The 22532-nt window shown below is 42.7% G+C and overlaps 1 protein-coding gene and 1 long non-coding RNA gene across 5 annotated transcripts in view; one reads left to right on the forward strand and one right to left on the reverse strand.

Annotated features, from left to right (window-relative positions):
* The window catches only part of npy8ar (neuropeptide Y receptor Y8a), a 53269-nt gene that overhangs the window by 19389 nt on the left and 11348 nt on the right, over nucleotides 1-22532 (reverse strand). The window contains exon 1 of one of the 4 annotated variants that reach the window (XM_028026230.1): nucleotides 1991-2035. The exons of 2 other annotated variants lie outside the window; for them this stretch is intronic. The gene's annotated coding sequence lies outside the window, so the exon portion shown is untranslated. Of the gene's footprint in view, nucleotides 1-1985; nucleotides 2036-22532 lie in introns of those variants that run through there. One more of the 4 variants, XM_028026229.1, reaches the window with a different exon arrangement.
* LOC114150049 (uncharacterized) lies at nucleotides 15251-16050 on the forward strand. The gene is made up of 2 exons (XR_003596657.1): nucleotides 15251-15652; nucleotides 15736-16050. It is a non-coding gene; the product is annotated as an uncharacterized LOC114150049 (long non-coding RNA).

Raw genomic sequence — 22532 nt, forward strand, 5'->3', positions numbered from 1 at the left:
GCCTCCAGAAAATCAAATTCAGATAAACATATTCAAGATAAAGAAAAAGCTACGGGTTCATTTGAAGCAATACAGATTTCAATTGTTTTAATGTCTATTTTCTGTCAGTCTTTGATAGTCTGAATATAAAACTTAACTTCATTTTAAAATGCAATGAAGTTAAGTTGCAATTTAACTTCATTGCAACCTTGACCTGTTATAAGCACAAACTTTATTAAAACCCTTTAAAAGCAAATAATATAACTTAACATATGTATTATTCAACTGTTTAGCAAAGAAAACATCAGCTTGTTTTGATCCTTGATAAGGGCACTGATTGTTATCTGCAACATTTACGTGTCCGCCTGCACGCAATCCGAGTAAATATTACTGCGTCTACTCAGTTCAATCTTCAGGAATTACGATCATTTTAAAGAACTTCGTATCAGAACTTATCTGGTAGACTGAGTTGTCCGTCAAAACTAGTGGTTTATTTTATGCTTGGGTTTTCTAACATCCTGATTTGCATCGTTAGCTGTCTCTTTTATCCATCATTAAACTCTGATTAGCATCGTGTAGAGGTTAAACAGATATTATTAGGGCTTAATTCGTAAAATGGCAGCAAATTAGCTTATTTCATAACTTTATAACCTTTGACCTTCTCTCCTCTGGTCTGTTTAACAGCTACAGTCTCAGATCAGCTCAGCCCTCCAGGACTGTCAGCAGCAGAAACAGAAACTTTATACCTTTTGGGGAAAATATACATTTGCTTTGCATTTCCCCACATGATGGCAATGATATAATAGGATCCAATTAGATTCTTGATTAATATGGGTTGTTGCTATGTTGTTGTACAGAGTTTTTGTTCAATGTGCCCCTTTTTTAAATTTGAGCCCCTGCCCCTCCAAAGGTCTCTGCACGGCCCTGCTCTCAGCTGTGCGACACCAGTGTGTGACAGACCGAGTTGTCATTCAACCAGCATTTAGTCCAAGACTTCCTGTGTTTTATGGCGCCACGGTGTCTGTAAGTAACTGGCAGGTGGAATAAAAGAACCTCTGCATCGTTCTTCATGCTCTCAGTGACACAGTTGTGTCTGATTGAAAGCAGCTGAGACCTGAGCAGCAGTGGAAGTTAATGCTGCAGTCAGTAACTTATAAAAAAGTATGTTGGTTTTTTTTCCCATATTTGTTAAAACTGCCAGCATGTTGTGAGAGAGATCATCTGTGAAAAAAAATCCAGCTTCTGCACCTCCTCCAAATGCAACTGCTGTCTGAAGACATTTAACGCTCTCGCTCAAAAACAACCAATCAGAGGCAGCAGGTATTGAATCATGTATTGTGTCCTTCTTAAAGGAGTATTGTCATGACAGAAATCTATGAAATAAAAAAAAATAAAGTAGTTTGAGCAAATATTTAGCCAAATGAATTGTTCTAACTAAATACTAAATCAAATAGATGCTTGTCCAATAAGATAATTATACCTATTAATTTAACATGATCACATTCCTAACATATTTTCAGGGCTCTACAGTTACATCTTACGACAGCATGAGGCAACAGTGCAAAGTTTAACTACATTACAGGTGAGAGTAGCCGCAAATAAAACAGGAATATGATCAGAAAATGATGCGTCAGAAACCTTTAAAATCGAACATCAAGTGTGTGTTCGCTTTCTTGTGTCGGACCAGACACACGATTAAAAGTGTCTGCAAGGTTTAAAAAGTCTTTTTCCACTGGCTGATCAGGATGACAAACATGAACTGGGAACAGCTGTTTTCATCAAGTCAGCACCATTATCCTATTCTATTCCATTCAAAACATTTGGATTATATGAGTTATGACATTTAATTTCCCTTTTTTGGATAAAACAAGTATTTTTTTAATTGAGTTAAGCAGTAAGAGAGGTGAAAGTGTCAGCACCAAGGCCCTCCATGCTGGAGGCAACATCTCCAGACAGACAGAATCCTGCTGGACTCCATGCATGCGGACAAAAGGCTTTGCACAAACCTCACCAGGCGAAGGCGACTTCTGGTCTCCTGTTTCATGGTCGGTGTCAGGTCTAAATACCTATTAGAGACAATTTTAAACAAACACAGGAAAGACAAGAGAGTTAAATTCTTTGTTTGTCGGATGATCAGAAATCAACTCGCTTTAGTGGGATAAACCTTCATTTGGAATAAAGGTAGTCAACCACTGGCAAGCATGGTGGAGGAAACATATTGTTACATTGAGTGTTTCAGCATGACTGACTCAAAATATAGGCTATAGTCAATGAAATAAATAGCTGACAAATATAATAACAAGGCATGGAGCTCATCAGGTCAAAGATACAAGGTGAAGTGGTACTAGGAAGATATAACTAGTAAAGAGGCTAGAGAATACTAACACTTTTCTGATAAAAATCTCCATGTTTATATCTCTAATGTTTGCAGTAGTGTGATCTGGGTAATAATCCCAGAGGGGCTCAGTGGAACGGCGATGGCTAACGCTGTGACACTGCATTTATTTACGCCGTCCTGCCTGGTCTCAGACTGGCTCTGTCGTAACACCTTGAGCTCCGCTGTTTCACTCGCAGGCTCTCTGCCTTACCTAATGGAGTGGAAATGAGTGGATGAGTCCCTAGAACAATCCTCCCACACCCGGCTGATCATCAGAGAGGCACGAGGAGCCCTTCACCAGCCTCACTGACAGCCAGCCGCTCTGTCAGAGATCAGGGGGGGAAACGCGGCCAGAACCCAACGGCTTCTCTAATTCATGAGATCGCAGAGTGTAACTGAGACACTGTGAGTTAAGTTTTGCATTTTGCATGTGTCCTCCTGTATTGTGATGATTTATCTGTGGTGATGAGATCTAAGTGTTTCAGGTTGGAAGCCCCCCTTCCCTCCTCCCACTATCTTTATCTGAGTCAGATTCTGAATCAGATTCCCGGCCGGTTTCTGGCTGCGATGCATGAAACATGTTGGTAAAAACAAAATATAGTTTTGAACCTAAATCTGCTAATGGAGTAATTATTATTTTTTTTATAATTCATAAATTATGTGTTTTATGTTAGTTCAGTTTATTTAGTTTTATCTCATTATCTTTTGTTTGTCTACTTCAGTGAGTTTTAATTTGTTTTTATAGGGTGTTTGCTCATTTCTATTAGTTATTATTAGTTAATTAGTGTTTAGTTTCATTAGTTTCAGTTGTAGTTTTAGTTTCTTCATACTTGTAGGTGCACAATTCAAAAAGGTCAAAGTATTGTATTGTGATTATGTATGTATGGATTGGTGAATACTCAACAGAAAATATTATTTTCAAAAAAATGCATTAAATTATTTTTGAACAACCAGCTGACTCTGGAGTTTTCTCCCAACTTCTGCTGTCACCATTTTGTGTACTAGCTTTAGCGCCACCATGAGGAGAGTGGAGAACTGCAATGTATCCACAGCTGATGTAAACTGCTTGTGTGGGAGAAATAAATAAATAAATTTCACATCAGTTCGAAAGGCTAATAAATAAATTCATAAACACGAAAGTGAAGGATGTCTATAATTTCAGTATGTTTTAATTTTATAAACACACGATATAGTTTCAGTTAGTGTGATGATTTGTAGGTGGGTTGGTGGACCCAAATGCAGAATGACTGAGATGTTGGGTAGATGATGAAAAAATGTTGAATGAAAAAATGAGGAACCAAAAAAACACGGACAGAAAACATTCAATGAATCCAAAGGAATGCAAACACAGAACTGAAAAAAACACATTGAACTGGAGAGCAAGAAATGACTAGAAACAAGAAATAAACATAATAAACTAGAATCACTTAGAAAGGACCAAACTAAAGTAAAACAAAAACATGACTGATCTAACAAAAAGAGAAGAGGAAGCAGGAAACAGAACAAAACCCAACCAAACAATCCGGGATCCTAATAGTTAGTTAGTTTTCCTCCATCAATTCCTATTTTTACTTATTTCAGTTAACAAAAATGTTTTCTCGGTTTCAGTTTTTTCATTAGTTTTAGTTAATTGTAATAAACGGTGCTGCAGCAGAGCACAGGAGTCAAAAGCTTGTTTTGATCGTTGACATGTGAACCAGCGTCTTACATAAAACACCAACCCACCCAGCAGAGAGCCGCCGTTATCTGACAGACTGGATCTATCTGCTGAGAGCATGCAGCTCCGCTCAGGCATGGGGGAAATGTTAGAGGTAAACATTCACAGCTCTGGCTTGATACATAAATATACAGACGACAGAAAAGATTCTTTATACGACAGAATGACTGAAAAGAGGACAGGATTTTTTTTCTGTATTTAAATATACTCTTGTGACTTTATTAACATAATCCTTTATAGCCGACTAATTCATACGTAAAATATTCAGATCCCTGATATACCCCCAACACAAAGCCCAGACCATATTTTACATATTTCCCCAAGGCTTCATAAATACATATCTGTCCACAATGGCCGAGCTGACACAGCTGGCTATTCTGGGATACTGACGATCTGCATTGAGGGAAAAAAAGCTATGTGAAAAGACAAGCAGTCTTCAGGTTACTTCTTGCATCAGACATTATATTATCGCATTTAAATTTAAATGGTCACCATATGAAAAAGACCTCAGGCCAGTCATATCAAAGGATTTACTTTAGCACTGATCACTGTCTGTTTCTCCTCAGGTTCTACTTTCATCTGTAACAATAATGAGGTTAAAGGTGTCGAGGTGCTTCTGTGGAGAAGCTTCATGCCATCCAGTAACATCACACAGACCACCAATTTGTTGTGAGTTGTAACGGATTTAGAAAATCCACCGAACCGAAAGGTGGAATTCACAATCCAAACAGATGTGCATCTAATTAACAACAGTTTTAGCAGTAAGCTGCTTAACTCGGAAACAAAAACTCTGCTGTGAAATGACAGAAGCATATTGGCACCATTATTATCAGTCTTTCTAAAAACAAAACTTTGGGATGTACAGTACACACACACAGATCCAATGGACATCACAACGGCCTGTGAACAGCTGAAATCCAGAAATATTTAAGACCTCCTCTAAAAACACTTATGACTGGATATTTTCACAGCAAACATACTTTAACATGGAATAGTCTGCACAGTGCTTTGGCAGCTCCACTGAAATGAACTGAGCTTACAAAAGTCAAACGTTGCGACAAAAAGGGACGGAAGTACGACAGAGTATTAGGTACCACCTCAAACTTTAGTCACAAATATCTGAATCAATATTCTGTCATATAATACTGTCAGATAATACAATACTGTCAGATACTGTCCCAAATACTGTCATACTGTCCTTTCACACTACTTTGTTGGTCTGTTACATAAAATCCTAAAGAAATATGTTAAAGTTTGTGGTTTAGACAGTTCAAAATGTCAAACATTTAAGGGGAGTGAATACCTTTGCAATGTGCTGTAAAGTGACAGAGTATGTAGAAATAGAAATATTGTGTATCAATCACACCAACCTTCACCTGGTCAGTCAGTTCATCTGTCCAGCTTCTGGGCCTGTCATTACTCAGGGTTAACGAGGTAACTACAGCAAAAATGTTCTTTGCCAATTTGAGCAACAGCGATATTATATTTGGAAACGATGGACTATTAAACTGCAAATTTGCTAGAAAGGAAGAAGAAGAAAAAGCTTTTTTAAATATGTAAACTACTCCACATATTTTGTAGCACATTGTAATTGCCATTATTTTCTATTTATTTTTTAATCATAATCATCATTGTACCCACATTTACTTTGTCTCTCCCGCCCCTCCCACCTCTGAATCTAAATTAAAAGTCACTTTATTTGGCAAAGACTGTTCGATCTTTCATCTTTATTGAAAACGCTTCTTGTCACACGTGACTGGGATCCACTTGGCTGGACTTTCTTCATGGCAGTCTTTTAATCCGAACACTTTCATTATTGATTAAACAAAGGTGGAGTTAAAATGGTCAAAATCCAAGTTCCTATTGGTCCAAAACAACTGAAATTGTGTTGTTAATCACAAGCACTTGATCAAATCATCACCAGGAAGTGCCACCGCCTCTTTGAATCGGCGCTTTGTGGAGCTAACTTGAGCCCTGGAGAAGCAATTGTTGCTGTTAGGGAGAAACAACGATTGCAGTTTTCTGGCCGATCGCTGCTGATCTTTATAAAGCTTGACCTGCCGATTCAGATTTTGGCCGATACACAGGTTTTTTGGGGTTTTTTTGCCTGTAAAGTCACTAAATATATTGACAAAGTCTTTGAGTGGTTGTTAATTGCGCAGTACAGACACAGGTCTGCCAGTCAAACCGCTCACGACAGAGCAAAAGGGAACAGAGGCTGATTTTCAGACATATGAAGAGGAGAGGATTGATTTCTCTAACATTTTCTAGAGTCCAGTATAAAGCCATTTCCATAAAACTAAAGAATAGCGAAGACTTCATGAGAGCAATGATGAAGGCAGGTAATAAAAAAAAAACGACTATCAGTAATAGCTGCTAGCGGCATGGACAACCGCCCAGGGCGTCATCATGTGGGCGGCAGCATGATGAAGTGACTGTATCTATACTGAAATAATATATTCTGGACACCTTTTATGAAAAACTGTACTTTCTTTGGCACTTTTTCAGATGGTGGGTAGTTGGGAATTTTCCATAAAAAAAGAAATCTAAAAAATGATCTCTATTTTCAGTCAGCAAAATAAAAAAAAACTACTGAAGATAGCCATAAATGAATGTTTTTATCTGATGAAGCAGCCTAATTGACATAAAAGAAGGAAGTTTCAATGGAATGCATAAAAAAATAAACATTTTGGTGCAAGTCAAAAATTCCCTAAAATTAGATATTTTAAAAAACAAACAAAAAATCCCTATTTCCTACCACCGACATCAATGAAACTATTAAAGATGGCCAAAATGGATGACTTTATATTATTCAGCAGCCTAATTTATCTTTGGTAGAGAAGTTTTATTGAAATCTGATGAAAGATACGAATTTGATGAGCGGTCAAGAAATACTCAATTTTGTCAATTTTTGAATTTTTGTGTGAGGAAAGGAACAAACAAAAGTCCCAAAAGTATTAACAGAAAGGTGGACCTGGTGAGCCGATCAAAAAGAACCAAACGGTGCAGCAGGGGGCCAACCCTTTACTGGGCTGTTGAGGCCCCTACTAGTACCGAACTAGCAAAAAAGAATCTACAGCAAACAAAGAATCGAAAACAGGACAACCGGTCCCACCAGGCCAAAATCACAACGAAACAACGGCGAGCAAACAAAGGCTGACAGAAACTACCGCATGGCAGGCTGGAGACGTCAGCTGCGGCCGACAGCTACTGAAGACGTGCGCGCACCGCGTCAGGACGCATCCGCGGTGGTGGAGCAAGCGGAAGGGCGGTAGAGCCAGAGCCGACTCCAAACATGTGTTAACCCAGAATATTTCTAGGCGGTCCAACAGCGCCACAAATGAACGAGACCAAGTTAATAACCAAACAGGAATTATCCAAACTCCAACGTATGTTAAACAAAAGTCTTTCAACTAAAGTCAGTACAAAACAATCTAGAAAGACAAAAATAACCTCAAATAATTAGAATGTGCCCAAAGCACATAACACACACACACACATATATATATATATACTGTATATATATATAATGATGACAAGTGTGAGGCCTTTTAATTATGACAATTAAAATTAAAAAGTCTCACACCTTATATATAATAAGTTATATACTAATATTATTACAATATACACTGCCTGGCCAAAAAAAACGTCGCCACCTGGATTTAACTAAGCAAATAGGTACAAGCCTCCTATTGGATAAGTACTGCATAGGCGATTATCTTTCAGCTGGCAACAAGTTATTTAACCCCAGCTGATGCAATGAGTAACTCCTCATTTCTTAAACAACCATGGCAAAAGACACATCCTGTGGTCGTGGAAAAGACGTTAGTCTGTTTAAGAAGGGTCAAATCATTGGCATGCATCAAGCAGAGAAAACATCTAAGGAGATTGCAGAAACTACTAGAATTGGGTTAAGAACTGTCCAACGCATCATTAAAAACTGGAAGGATGGTGGGGAACCATCGTCTTCCAGGAAGAAATGTGGTCAGAAAAAAATCCTGAATGATCGTGATCGGCGATTACTTAAACGTTTGGTCAAATCAGATCGAAGAAAAACAACAGCAGAACTCAGGAGTATGTTTAATTGTGAACGCAAAAGCATTTCCACATGCACAATGCGAAGGGAACTCAAGGGGTTGGGATTGAACAGCTGTGTAGCTGTAAGAAAACCTCTAATCAGTAAGGCTAACCAGAAAAAAAGGCTTCAGTTTGCTAGGGAGCATAAAGATTGGACTCTGGAGGAATGGAAGAGGGTCATGTGGTCTGATGAGTCCAGATTTACCCTGTTCCAGAGTGATGGGCGCATCAGGGTAAGAAGAGAGGCAGGTGAAGTGATGCACCCATCATGCCTAGTGCCTACTGTACAAGCCTGTGGGGGCAGTGCTATGATCTGGGGTTGCTGCAGTTGGTCAGGTCAAGGTTCAGCAACATTGTGTGCCCAAAGAATGAGGTCAGCTGACTACCTGAATATACTGAATGACCAGGTTATTCCATCAATGGATTTTGTCTTCCCAAATGGAACGGGCATATTCCAAGATGACAATGCCAGGATTCATGGGGCTCACATTGTGAAAGAGTGGTTCAGGGAGCATGAGACATCTTTTTCACACATGGACTGGCCACCACAGAGTCCAGACCTTAACCCCATTGAGAATCTTTGGGATGTGCTGGAGAAGGCTTTGCGCAGTGGTCAGACTCTCCCATCATCAATACAAGATCTTGGTGAAAGATTAATGCAACACTGGATGGAAATAAATCTTGTGACACTGCAGAAGCTTATTGAAACAATGCCACAGCGAATGCAGGCTGTAATCAAAGCTAAAGGCGGTCCAACAAAATATTAGAGTGTGACCATTTTTTGGTGGCGACTTTTTTTTTGGCCAGGCAGTGTATAATCTTATTGATATGAAACTCATACCAGTAGTTTGTAGAATAGGTGTGATTATGCAGAAAGGCTTACTATGTTAGCAGGGATGCTTATTTTGGCACAGCAAATTATTAGCCTGCTGACATTTGCAAGCCCTGTTTTTCATCTCGAAATGTGTCAATATAGATATGAAAGTCCTACCAGTAACTTAGTGGTAACAGGACTGTAATCTTGTATATTTAAAGTGGTTTATTGCCTCGTGGTAAACGCGCCATAATGGTGCGTTCACACCAAACACGCTATTATCGGAGCGTCCATCAGAAAACAGCGGCTAGAGCTGATGCGTCTGACACGCCTCCATATAGACTGTGAATGTAAACCAGATGGGCAAAACGATAGGTGTAGAGCAAAACGTCAAGTGCCTGAATTCTAATGGTGGTTCACACCAAACACGTTACTTGCATCAAAAACGCCTCCGAAGCTTCAAGTTCGACGCTTGTGCACTTTGAATGCAGACGCTTGATGCCAAATGCTTGACAACTAGCATTTGGTGCGTCTGGTGTACATTGAAAGACTATGTGGAGGCGCGTCGAGGGCACGTCAGCTCTAGGTTGGACGACCTTGACGCGTCAAACGCTCCAAACGATTCAAAACGCACAACGGCCTTCGACGAGCCTCCACATAGACTTTGACTGTTAACCAGACGCGCCTGACGCTCAAAACGCGTTTGGTGTGAACGCGGCAAAGTGGACAAGCGTCGAACTTGAAGCTTTGGGCACGTTTTTGACGTAACGCGTTTGGTGTGAACGCACCTTTAGACAACCCCAAACCTTGACATTACCAGAACACAAAACTACTCCTAACCTCAGTCTAAACTTAATCTACACCTTAACCCAGATACTAAATATAATGCATTAGGATCAGGCTTCAGTAAAATATACTGCTCAAAAAAATAAAGGGAACACTTTAAGTGTTAAACACCTGTTTAAGTGTTCCCTTTATTTTTTTGAGCAGTGTATATATAAGTGAACAATAGAGACTTGTCAGGATCTGTGTTTTTCTGTGTTTATTTAGAGTTTCCTGTGTCTTGAGTCTCCGTGTTGTCCTGTCTCCCCCTTGATTGTTTCCCAGGTGTGTCTCGTTTCTGTGATTACCCTCCCGTGTATTTAATGCCACCTGTGTGTCTGCGTTTCTGTCGGGTCTTTGTCTAATGTGCGTTCAGTCCTTCATGTGTCCAGCCGTAAAACAGTTGCTACCAGCGTTGAGCCCTGGCTTCCGCTCAGTCGTGCTGCCTGTGTTATTGGACTTATTTTGGACTGTTACTTTCTGGATTATCACCATTAAACCATCATCTTCTCATTTCAACCCGAGTCTCAAGCGTCTGCCTCACCACCTCATCCACCAATTCATGACAGAAGGACCTGACCAGAACCACAAGGCATGTGTCAAGAACTTTAGCTTCACCAAAAAGCTTACATGCAAAACAATAGACTCTGTTAGTATTTTTAGAATACAGTAACCAATCTCGTTCAACTTTCTCTCTGTCAGGAGTTGGGGGTTTTTGTTTTGCCTTTTTTGTTTTCCCGTTCCTATGGCTTGCCATCACCACCAGATGGCACTGTGGAGGTTAGGATAGGAGGACTGAAGGGCTGACGTCACCGTCACACCGGTTCCCAATCCACTCGTCAGCGGGACTTCAAGAGACGGTGACTGCCAGCATACCAACGCTTGAGTGTTAGCCAGTAATGGTAACCCAGAGCCCTCTCCAGCGACCTAGTTGAGCCTCCTGTAGATTCTGATCTAACGCCATCTGTTGTTTGGATTTTTTCAGCTGTTCCTGCAACGTCAAGTCTGGCTGAAGTCCCGAGTTTCCCTTGCGACGCCGTCAGGATCCTATTACCTGTCCGCCCTCCACCGCAGCACAACCTCCACCTCCAGCGCCTCCACACCTGGCCACGCCGTTGTTTTTTCTCCTCCCCGAGTAAGCATACAACTTTAGAGCTCTGGAAAATCCCCACGGTCCCTGAACTCACCTCCCGATCTGTTGTTGTTACCAGAAGTCCTGACTTACCTGTCTGTCGCTGTCCCTTCGATGACTGAGAGCCTACCCTGGAAATCTTTTGTAAATAAATCACTTTAACTGATCTTTCGTGTCCCGAGTTGTGTTCTGCATGTGGGTTCGTAGTGTAAATGCCAACATGACAGAACACTCAAGCCCACAACCGAACCCAGCAGACACAATCAGAAGGGCTTTAGCTGAACAACAATCAGCGATTCAGTCACATGAAAAGGTCCTTCGTGATCTTAGCGCCAGTCAAGCAGAAACGAACCGTCGGCTTGAGGAAATAGCTAACTTTCTGCAGACTTCATCCCAACAGCCTCCAGTCGCCGCTCCGGACCCTACTCCCGATCCAGCTCCAGTGAGCCGCGCCATGTATTCGGAGATCCGCCCACCCTCGCCAGAAAGGTTTGATGGTGACTCTAACAAATGTAAGGGTTTCATAATGCAGTGTTCATTGATTTTCAATCATTCTCCTCAGAGCTTTCTTAACGATGGGGCCAAGATTGCATTTATAATTGCTCACCTGTCAGGTAGAGCTCTTAGCTGGGCTGAGGCGAAATTTCCTGACCCCACTAATTTTTCCTGTACATTCACAGAGTTCCTGGCGGACTTCAAACAGGTCTTCACTTGTGACCCTGATAAGACCACTAACTCCCGAGAGTTATGGTCATTAAAACAAGGACAAAGATCTGTAGCAGACTTTGCAATTGACTTTAGAATAATGGCTGCAGCCTCAGCTTGGAACCAGGCAGCTTTAAAGAGCGCTTACTTTCACGCTCTCAGTGACTCGATAAAGGATGAGTTGGCAACGCTCGATGAGCCTGATTCCTTAGAAGATCTGATAAAATTAACTATTCGGTTAGATAACCGGATCAGATCCCGTAACAGGGAGAGGAGCCGCAGAACTTCATCTACCAGAAACGTACAGACTTCTGCTCCTGTGACCCCAACCCTTTCCTCACTCAACTCACCTGAACCAGAACCAATGCAACTTGGATGTACACGGTTATCCCCCGAAGAGAGGCAAAACCGGATGAGGTCTCGCCTTTGTTTATACTGTGGCGCGCCCGGACATTTCATTGCCAGCTGTCCGGTTCGGTTAAACCCCCTAGTCCGCCAGTAGAGGGGGAAGATCTGGCGGACAGACATCTTCAAGCTTCTCCTCGCTTTTCAATAATTTCAAACCTTAGTTACAATAACCAGACCATTCCTTTGACAGCCCTGATTGATTCTGGTTGTGAACGAACCTTAATTGACTCTGAATTAGTTAAACAGATGTCAATTGAGACTGTCGAGTTACCAGTTCCTCTTAGAGTTTCTGCTCTAGATGGAAAATCACTTCCACCCATAACTCACAAGACCAAACCGCTTCTCCTGGTTAGTTCAGGTAACCACAACGAATTGATTTCCTTTTTTGTTTTTCCCACAGCCACGTCATCTGTCGTCCTAGGTTTTGATTGGCTGGAACAACATAACCCTCACATAAACTGGTCAGATAAGAACATTGTATCATGGTCCACTAACTGTCACTCCACCTGCCTCCGGTCTGCTGTTCCCCCAGGTCCGCCACCGGCAGAACAACAAGAAGTGGATCCTTTGGATTTATCGTCTATCCCTGTTGACTACCACGATTTGGCTCCTGTTTTTAGTAAGGCTAAAGCTCTTTCTCTTCCTCCTCACAGACCTTATGATTGCTCCATAGATCTCCTCCCAGGGGCCCCGTTACCCTCAAGTCGACTGTATAACATCTCACGGCCCGAGCGGGAGACTATGGAGAAGTATATTAAGGATTCTTCGGCAGCAGGTATAATTCGACCTTCTTCTTCTCCTCTGGGGGCTGGGGTTTTTTTTGTTGGCAAGAAAGATGGAACACTGAGACCTTGCATAGATTACCGTGGGCTAAACCAAATCACAGTGAAAAATAAATATCCTTTACCTCTGTTGTCGTCTGCTTTTGAGCCTGTCCATGGTGCCACGGTTTTTTCCAAACTGGACTTAAGGAATGCTTACCATTTGCTTCGCATTCGAAGGGGTGATGAATGGAAAACGGCCTATAAGACACCTCTGGGACACTTTGAATATTTAGTTATGTCTTTCGGCCTGTCCAATGCTCCAGCTTGCTTTCAGGCTTTGGTAAATGATGTTTTAAGAGATTTTTTGAACATATTCGTGTTCGTATATCTGGATGATATACTCATTTACTCCAAGAACTTAACTGAACATAAACACCATGTCCGCCTGGTTCTGCAACGACTACTGGAGAATAAACTCTATGTGAAAGCAGAGAAATGCGAATTCCACAAATCATCCGTGTCCTTCTTGGGCTTCATACTTGAGGGCGGACAGGTTCGCCCTACGGAGGACAAAATTAAGGCAGTTGTGGAATGGCCGACCCCTGATACACGTAAACAGCTCCAAAGATTTTTGGGTTTTGCAAACTTCTACCGAAGATTCATTCGCAACTACAGTCAAACAGCTCTTCCTTTAACCGCTCTAACCTCCACTAAGTCTCCATTCCTTTGGACACCCACAGCTAAAGCAGCGTTTAAGAAACTCAAGTCTCTTTTTTCTGCTGCCCCTGTCCTGATTCAGCCCGACCCGTCCAGACAATTTATTGTGGAGGTTGATGCGCCCGATACAGGAGTGGGAGCCGTTTTGTCCCAAGTTTCAAGCACTGATAATAAGACACATCCTTATGCCTTCTTTTCCCGTAGGTTATCCCCCGCTGAACGGAATTATGATGTGGGCGACCGGGAACTTCTGGCCATCAAGTTGGCCCTGGAGGAGTGGCGGCATTGGTTGGAGGGGGCCGAACATCCAGTGCTGGTTTGGACTGACCATAAAAACCTCTCCTACCTTCAATCCGCAAAACGCCTCAATCCACGTCAATCCCGTTGGTCTCTCTTCTTTTCAAGGTTTAACCTGTCCATTTCTTACCGCCCAGGCTCACGCAACCTGAAAACAGATGCTCTGTCCCGGCAATATGCTGCTGATAACTCAGATAAGACTCCTGCGACCATCTTGCCCCCCAGCTGCACCGTGGGTGTTGTCACCTGGGAGATTGAGGACCTCATAAAGCAGGCTCAGTCATCTGAATCTACACCTGTTAATTGCCCAGCTAATAAACTTTATGTCCCCTCAGCTGTCCGAGCCAGATTTCTACATTGGATCCACGCCTCTAAGTTTTCAGGGCACCCAGGTACGAGTCGTACCATTTCTCTAATAAACCGCCGGTTTTAGTGGCCATCCATCCATAAGGATGTGAAGGACTATGTGCGAGCCTGTGTTGTTTGCTCCCGGAACAAGTCCTCTCATCAGCCCCCATCAGGACTCCTTCAACCACTACCTGTTCCCAAGCGTCCGTGGTCTCACATTGCCATTGATTTTGTCACTGGGTTACCTCCGTCTAAAGGGATGACGACTATACTCACCATCGTAGACCGTTTTTCCAAGGCTTGTCATTTAGTTCCCCTTCGCGAGCTCCCCAGTGCTTTTCAGACCGCTCAGTTGATGATTAAACATGTCTTCTGTTTACATGGCATCCCAGTTGAGATACTTTCGGATCGGGGTCCACAGTTTGTGTCCCAAGTTTGGAGACATTTTTGTGCCGCTCTCAAGGCCAAAGTAGTCCTAACTTCCGGTTATCATCCTCAGACCAATGGTCAAGTGGAAAGAATGAATCAAGAACTTGAGTCGGTCCTCCGTTGTTTCTCATCCACCAATCCATCTGACTGGAGTACTTTCCTGCCATGGGTTCAGTATGCACACAATAGCCATGTTTCTGCCGCTACCGGTTTATCTCCTTTTGAGGTTTCCCTAGGATACCAGCCCCCACTTCTTGCTGCTGAGGAGGATCTAATCTCCGTTACTTCTGTCCAACACCACATCCGGCGCTGCAAGAACGTCTGGAGATCAACCATCAACGCTCTCAACAGAACTTCAACTCAGAACAAGCGTTTCGCTGATCGCAGAAGGATCCCGGCTCCAGTGTACTCTCCTGGTCAGAAGGTTTGGCTATCCACTCAGAACATTCAGTTAAAATCCATGTCAAAGAAGCTGTCCCCTAGGTTCATTGGACCTTTTGAGGTGGAATCCATAATCAATCAGTCAGCTGTCCGTCTCCGGCTCCCAGACTCGCTACGGATCCATCCCACTTTTCATGTGTCTCAAGTTAAGCCTGTCCAAACTAGCACCTTGTGCCCTCCACCTGAACCCCCTCCTCCCGCCCGTATCATTGACGGGCACCCCGCTTACACTGTTCGCAGGATTGTGGACTCCCGTCGGCGGGGTCGGGGGTGGCAGTATCTTGTTGATTGGGAGGGCTATGGCCCAGAGGAGCGCCGCTGGGTCCCTGGTTCGTTCATTTTGGATTTGGATTTGATCTCTGATTATCGCTCTGCCAGGTCGTCTCGGCCGCCAGGTGGCGACCGTTAGGGGGGGGTACTGTCAGGAGTTGGGGGTTTTTGTTTTGCCTTTTTTGTTTTTCCGTTCCTATGGCTTGCCATCACCACCAGATGGCACTGTGGAGGTTAGGATAGGAGGACTGAAGGGCTGACGTCACCGTCACACCGGTTCCCAATCCACTCGTCAGCGGGACTTCAAGAGACGGCGACTGCCAGCATACCAACGCTTGAGTGTTAGCCAGTAATGGTAACCCAGAGCCCTCTCCAGCGACCTAGTTGAGCCTCCTGTAGATTCTGATCTAACGCCATCTGTTGTTTGGATTTTTTCAGCTGTTCCTGCAACGTCAAGTCTGGCTGAAGTCCCGAGTTTCCCTTGCGACGCCGTCAGGATCCTATTACCTGTCCGCCCTCCACCGCAGCACAACCTCCACCTCCAGCGCCTCCACACCTGGCCACGCCGTTGTTTTTTCTCCTCCCCGAGTAAGCATACAACTTTAGAGCTCTGGAAAATCCCCACGGTCCCTGAACTCACCTCCCGATCTGTTGTTGTTACCAGAAGTCCTGACTTACCTGTCTGTCGCCGTCCCTTCGATGACTGAGAGCCTACCCTGGAAATCTTTTGTAAATAAATCACTTTAACTGATCTTTCGTGTCCCGAGTTGTGTTCTGCATGTGGGTTCGTAGTGTAAATGCCAACATGACACTCTCCATTAGACAGTAAATGAAAACAGTGCTTTGGAAAAACACCTCTTATTCTTCTCTGATCTTGGATATGGACCATCAGAAACTTTCTGTGGGCCATTAACAACCATATACTGCCTAAATGTGTCCCCCATTTTCTGTGGTAAAGGCCATTCAGATGGTTCTTCTGAATAAAGCCTTGTCTCGGCTCTCTCCTCCGCAGCTCTGTGCTTCTCTCTCTCTTCATCATCTAGTCCTCTCTGCTCTTCCTCTCCCTCATCTGCACCTTTCTGTTTCTCGTGGTTGACTCACCATGACTGCCTGCACTAATTTCCCCAAAAAAAGAACACAATCAAAGATGGTCATCAGAAACTCAAACCATCGTGGTATATAGGTTTTTGTTGCTTTCCTAATGCCTACCTGATCTCATCACTTGTCTCCTCTATCACTGACCTCATGTCTGTCTCCTTCATCCCTTGTCTGTGGTGTTCTCCACTAAGTCATGTGGTCAAAAAAGCATTATTAGTTGTAAAAATTACAGATCTTACCGTTTTTAAAAATAATGTTTAAAAATTTGTGCTTGAGATGGACTAGTTGCTCCCTCACTTCCACCTGCATTAGACCAACCTGTTGCCTTCCCCTGTCTGTCCTGATTCTTCCTCTTTCATCATCTTCTCTTCTTTCTCTCCACCATCACAGGTGAATGACATAAATTTTGTGTTAAATAGGCTTAAAAAATACAGCAGTCAAACTACAATAGAAATTAAACTTTAATTTAAATCATCTCCTTGTTGGATAACAGTTACTGATTGGACATTACATCTGATCTGACTTATCAGATACATCACAATACCACTGTAGTGGTATTGAATAAGACATTTAAACTCAAGTGTCCCCTTGCCAAAAAGGTTGGTAAAATAGGTCACCAACCTTTTTGAGTTTAAGGGCTTTAGTGACTCTGATGACTAATTTGTCTGATACACACATGAACTTGAACAACTCATCTTTAATTAAAGAATCCATAATACATATGAGTGAAAAAAATGCACCCAGGAGGGCTAAGTGTTGGACCATAGCTGGGCACTGCCGCCACAGCAGCTTTAGCTTTCCTGTGTTAATATTTCCTGAGTTTTATTTCGGTCATTCTTACTTAGTGCGCGGTTATGTGTCTGTGACAGGTTTATGTATCAGATATTCATAGAAATACAAAACAAATCGCGTCCCTTAATGGTTTAATAGGGGAGGCAACTTTTAACAGCAAATATGGGACGATTCCGTATTAGGCTAGCTGCTAGCTTTAGCTAACTTGATTATTTACAAGCCTCCTGTCCTGCTAATACACTGACGGTACTTACCTACTATCTTTCAACCACATTGAAAGGCTTTTTTTCATCCCGCCAACATCTTTATCCTTCTCCCTTTTACTTTTTCTGTTTTGCGCCCCGGACAGCTTTTTTTTCTGCCGCTCCATTTTGTCAAGTGCACTACGAGTGGTAGTCTAAAATAAAAAATAAATAACGCGCCTGCGTACTCTTAGGGGCGCGTGCACAGCCACCTGCATGGGAAGGGAGAGCTACAGGAGGGGAGGTGAAGGAGCAGAGGGGCGCCTAATCAGTGCTGTTCCCCTGTTATTGATCATTTCATTCTGTTAATTATAGAAAATGCCAACAAGAAAAAAACATTTTTCGAGACGGGGTTTTGGCGCCCCCTCTAGTGCAGCGCCCCTATGCGTTGCATGCTCTGCATACCCACTTTTTGCGCCACTGCCGCCAGCGCAGATCCAGCTCCATCTCCGGGACCAGCAACTTTTCACAGCCACTGCCTCTCCGCCTCTCGCCGCTGCGCCCGAATCAGCCGGCGTTCCAGCCGCAGTTCCAGCCGGCGCACCCCAGGCCGAATCAGCCCGAACCCGTTTCAGCCGGCTCACCAGCCGGCGCACCAGAGACCGAGACTCCCAGTGTTCCTCCCGCGTTCCTCCAGAGACTCCTCGTTCCTCCAGAGACTCCTCGTTGTTGCCTCCAGCGCCGCGGACGGCCCGCAGACGGCCGCCGGACCACCTCCGTGGTTCCCGCCTCCTTTGCCTTTTTATAGTTATATTTACATTTTCAACATCATAACTGGATTAGTTCAAACCTAAGGACTGGGGGATTTTCTTACTTTTACTTTTATTTTTTTTACCTTACTTTTCTTCATCTCCAAGTTGAACCAGGGCAAAATGCCTCCAGCCGACCCAAGGGACATTAGCAGTATTATAAAACGACTTCAGTCTATAGAAATGAAGATTCAACTGCTGGAGGTGAACTTTGAGATCAACGCTACCTGTGGAAATCAGACAACTCTTCCTCAAATCAACAGAGGTGTGACCAAGTCACTGTGTTGCAAGTCTCAAGTAAGTCTCAAGTCTCTGTCCTCAAGTCCGAGTCAAGTCTCAAGTAAAGACAGGCAAAAGTCGAGTCAAGTCTCAAGTCAGGAACCTTTAATTTCAAGTCATTTCGAGTCGTTTTTATTTTATATTTTTTTTATAATTTGCAATTATACATAAAATTCCAATAATAGACCATTTGTTCGTTTTAAAATATGTATTGTTAAGGAAATATGGCTATTTTTGATTGTTTAATATAGTTAAGCTAATGCCATGTGCGTTTAAGTAGATCAACATTCCTATTTGGACAAGCTGATGCAAGGTAAAAAAATCAGAGATAAACATTCTCCTGGCAGGGCTGTAACTTAGAGCAGCCATAAAACACTATGCTCTTGAAAGGCTTTAAATTAGTAGGCCATAAAGAATATCTTCCCCGGCTCACAGGTCAGAGGTCGGGGGTTTCCCAGGAGCTCAGAGTTGCATCTGGAGTTGATCACAGCTTAGGAATCTTGGAAACACTTAAGGTTTAATTTCTGATACACCTTTTTAATATTGGTAGCAATAGTGTGTTAGATTAAAATATATTACCCAAGTTACAAGTACTAATCAAGTAAATGGAATGTATTTGAAAATGTACTAACTATGACAATATCGGAATCAAAAGGGAATGATTTGAATGTTATGTTTCACAGGTTGGAAAAGACTTCTATCTCATTATTGTTTGTGATAAGGCAAAGATTCAAATCTTTGGAGAAGCTGACTGCAGAGGAGCAAGATAGGTTTTGTGAAAATAACTTATAACTTTAATAACTAAAATGACTCTTGATATTTGTCATTAAAACTCAGGGGAAGGTCTAAGTTTTTTCCAAGGTAGCTCTTGGTTGGTCAAAACAGAGGTACGCCCTATTTGCATATATTAACAAAGAGAAACGCCTTCACTAGAAAAGGGAATGCGCAACAATAAAAATTCAGACAACTGCCCTGTTTTGCTTTTAAGCAACCAGCTGTCTCCAAAGGCGCCTTTGTTCTTTTCTTTTAATTCTTTTGTCTCAGGTAAAGAATGTACTTCTTTGTACTCTGAAGTTTCTTGTTAAATTCATACGGTGTTTTCTATTGAATTAAACTCTGTATCTCTGTGACGTCATCGAGCCTCGCCGTCTGTCCTCCAACCGTGACGACATCCGCTCGGGACCCGGGCTAACAGGAGGAAAAGAGAGCCATGCTTTTTCCAAATCTTAAGCTAACCTAATAAATTTCCTCCTTAATAGTATTTATCTCAAATGATAGAACATGTGTAGCTGAACACAAAGTATAAAAAACATTTTTAAATTGGACCACTTTATTGCCCAGTTCTGTTAAACTTGATATTCAATAAAAAAAGACGAAAATGCTGACATTTCCACAGCACAATACAAAGAACCATAACAGCAGTTTTTTCCTCTTTTCTCTGACCTGTCAAAACAATATATTGTCAATATAATTTCCCAACGTAGATGTCTTCAAATACACCAACCATCCTTAGATGATACTAGACCCGGTTCATCATCATGATGGGACAGAGAGACTCTGTTCCCTGTGTTCAGGTCCAGAATCTGCTTTCTGTTCCGGAGCCCCGCTCACTATCCACCGGCTTCCTGAGCTAACACGGTGCACATTATTTGTGGAGGCATTTGAAGGACCGGATTTATGGTAAATAATCACCAATTTAACCCGGAGTACACATGCTAACACGAAGTTAGCTAAAGTCAACTATCTTACAGCAAAAGAAAAGCGCCACCTACCGATCTTTGTGAAGCTTCAAATGCCGGACAAAGTTGGACGTCGTGGCATCTCCATCCAATATTCTCTTCTTGCATGTTTTACAAGTTGCAGTTCGTTTTTTAGTCGAAAGTTCATAACCTACGTAGCCAAAAGAAATTACTCGCGGAAGCATATTCGAGCGGTTATTTCGTATTTCGTTCCCTGAGCTCTGTAGCTTTGCCGCGTTTTTTTTAAACGTCCAAATCTTGTTAATTTGATTGGTTGTGCTGCAGCTACGTACACATACATACATAAGGAGAGAGGAAAACCATAGTGACGGTCTGCGCATATTGATACGGAATGAGTGAAATTAATTAATGACGCCACTTTATAAATAATGTGTTTTAAATTTTAAGACTTTGAGTAAAAAATATCAAGTCTTTTCAAGTAAACAGCTTCAAGTCGAGTCAAGTCCCAAGTCAATGGCATGAAAGTCAAAGTCAAGTCCGAGTCTTTGAGCATTTTTTCAAGTCAAGTCTCAAGTCGTGATTTTAACGACTCGAGTCTGACTCGAGTCCAAGTCAAGTGACTCGAGTCCCCACCTCTGCAAATCAACGAAGAGGCCGTACGCCTCGCATCAAGCAGCTCACCCTGGAACGCTCTGGGTGCCAAGCCGAAGCAAAAGTCTCACACCGCAGATCCGATGAGATGACTGACAGGGAGAAATCCCTCACCTGGACGAATCAGCGTGGCCGGCTCTGAGCCGAAACCCACCTTCAACCTCAACACCTGCTCCACCAAAGGAAAACAAACAAACAAGCAGCTGCAACCAAAACGGTTCCACCGACCCCGCTCCCAAAGACAGAGCTACCAGCCCGGGCCTCAAAACATTCTGACTCTGTGGGAATCCCACTGAAAAACAGATTTTCTTCACTCCAGCCTGAGCCTCTGGTTCCCTTCTTCCTTCCCCCCTACCCTCCCCTCTCTGCTCACCCTCTCATTCACAGGATTCACAAGATACCTATGAAGAAATGTCTTCTGGACCGGAGTTTCTTAAATTTACAGATGGAATGAATCAACAGGTTTTACTTGGGACGTCTCTCCTTAGCGCTCACGTAGCAGACCTCACTTCATTTAAGTCACCTGCCTCTGACTTCCCAGAGGATCCACCACTCTGCGTTTCTGAGGTCTGAGGCCGGGGTCCAGATTTTATCTTTACACATATCTTCCTCCAGAATGTGTCTGGCCCCCCGGCACTGCAAAACAGGACATTACCCGTCCGGATAACTACAAGAAAATTTACAAAAACCAGAAATATAAAATACAACTGTCCTAATTCAAACCTCAGACTGTTCCCCTGCCTAAAGGAACCTCAGACTGAAGAACTTTTGGCCTCAAAGGCACTTAAACTAGCTCTTTAAAATACCAGACTTCTCTGTGCTGAAGCTCTATTAATTAATGATTTCATCACTGTGTTTAACATCATTGTTATGTTTCTGACAGAAACATGCTTGAGTGACAATAATGAAGCAATCATACTAATTGAATCAGGCCACGGTGAGAACTAATGTGCTCCTGGAACGGACACAGAAGACTTTAGAAATTAAAAGGGCCATGACGGCAACCAGTTTCGTGTTGTTGCCGACTCGTACAGGTCCAGGAAGGCGTGCCCAATTCTCTGAAAGATGGTGGTCGTTGGCGTTTCTTCCAGCAACAGCATCTCATCCTCTGATTCTTTTACCATCCTGGATTTATGTCTGTCCAGCTTCACGTTCAAAACAACAATCTCTTTGTTTAATTCATCATTTTCTCTTTCCAGCCATTCTATCTTTTCTGTCTTCTCTCTCAGCGAATCCTGTATGTTTTCTTTTATAGTTTTGTGTGTCCGTTCCAGGAGCACATTGGTTCTCACTATGGCCTTGTAGTCAGTTTGTAGTCTTTGTAAATTATTCCTGGCTTTGTCCAAATCTGAATGGAGACGTCTAATTTGTTGTTTATAATGTTCTTTGCGACTTCGAAGCATCTCGTTGACAGTTTGATAGTTTCTCACATCGTCAGTGTTCTGACTAAGTTGGAGACGCTCGATTTTTCTCCTCAACGTTGCCACCATGTCTTTAAGCTGCTCGTTTTCATGCTGATACTTCATGCAGCTGCTCTCAAAAATCTCTATTCCTGCCAACAGGAAACCGTTTCCTCCTGTTGCAGTGTTCTTTATTTCTGCAAAAAAAAATTCCTTCTGTGCCATGATACTTATCTCTCTGTGTCGAACCTAAAACCGCAAATGAATTTTTCTGTGGAATCTGGGAATACAGAGACAGTGACCAGTGATGTCACAGACAGGATG

Source organism: Xiphophorus couchianus, chromosome 8 (assembly GCF_001444195.1).
Source record: "Xiphophorus couchianus chromosome 8, X_couchianus-1.0, whole genome shotgun sequence".
NCBI classification, from domain to species: domain Eukaryota; kingdom Metazoa; phylum Chordata; class Actinopteri; order Cyprinodontiformes; family Poeciliidae; genus Xiphophorus; species Xiphophorus couchianus.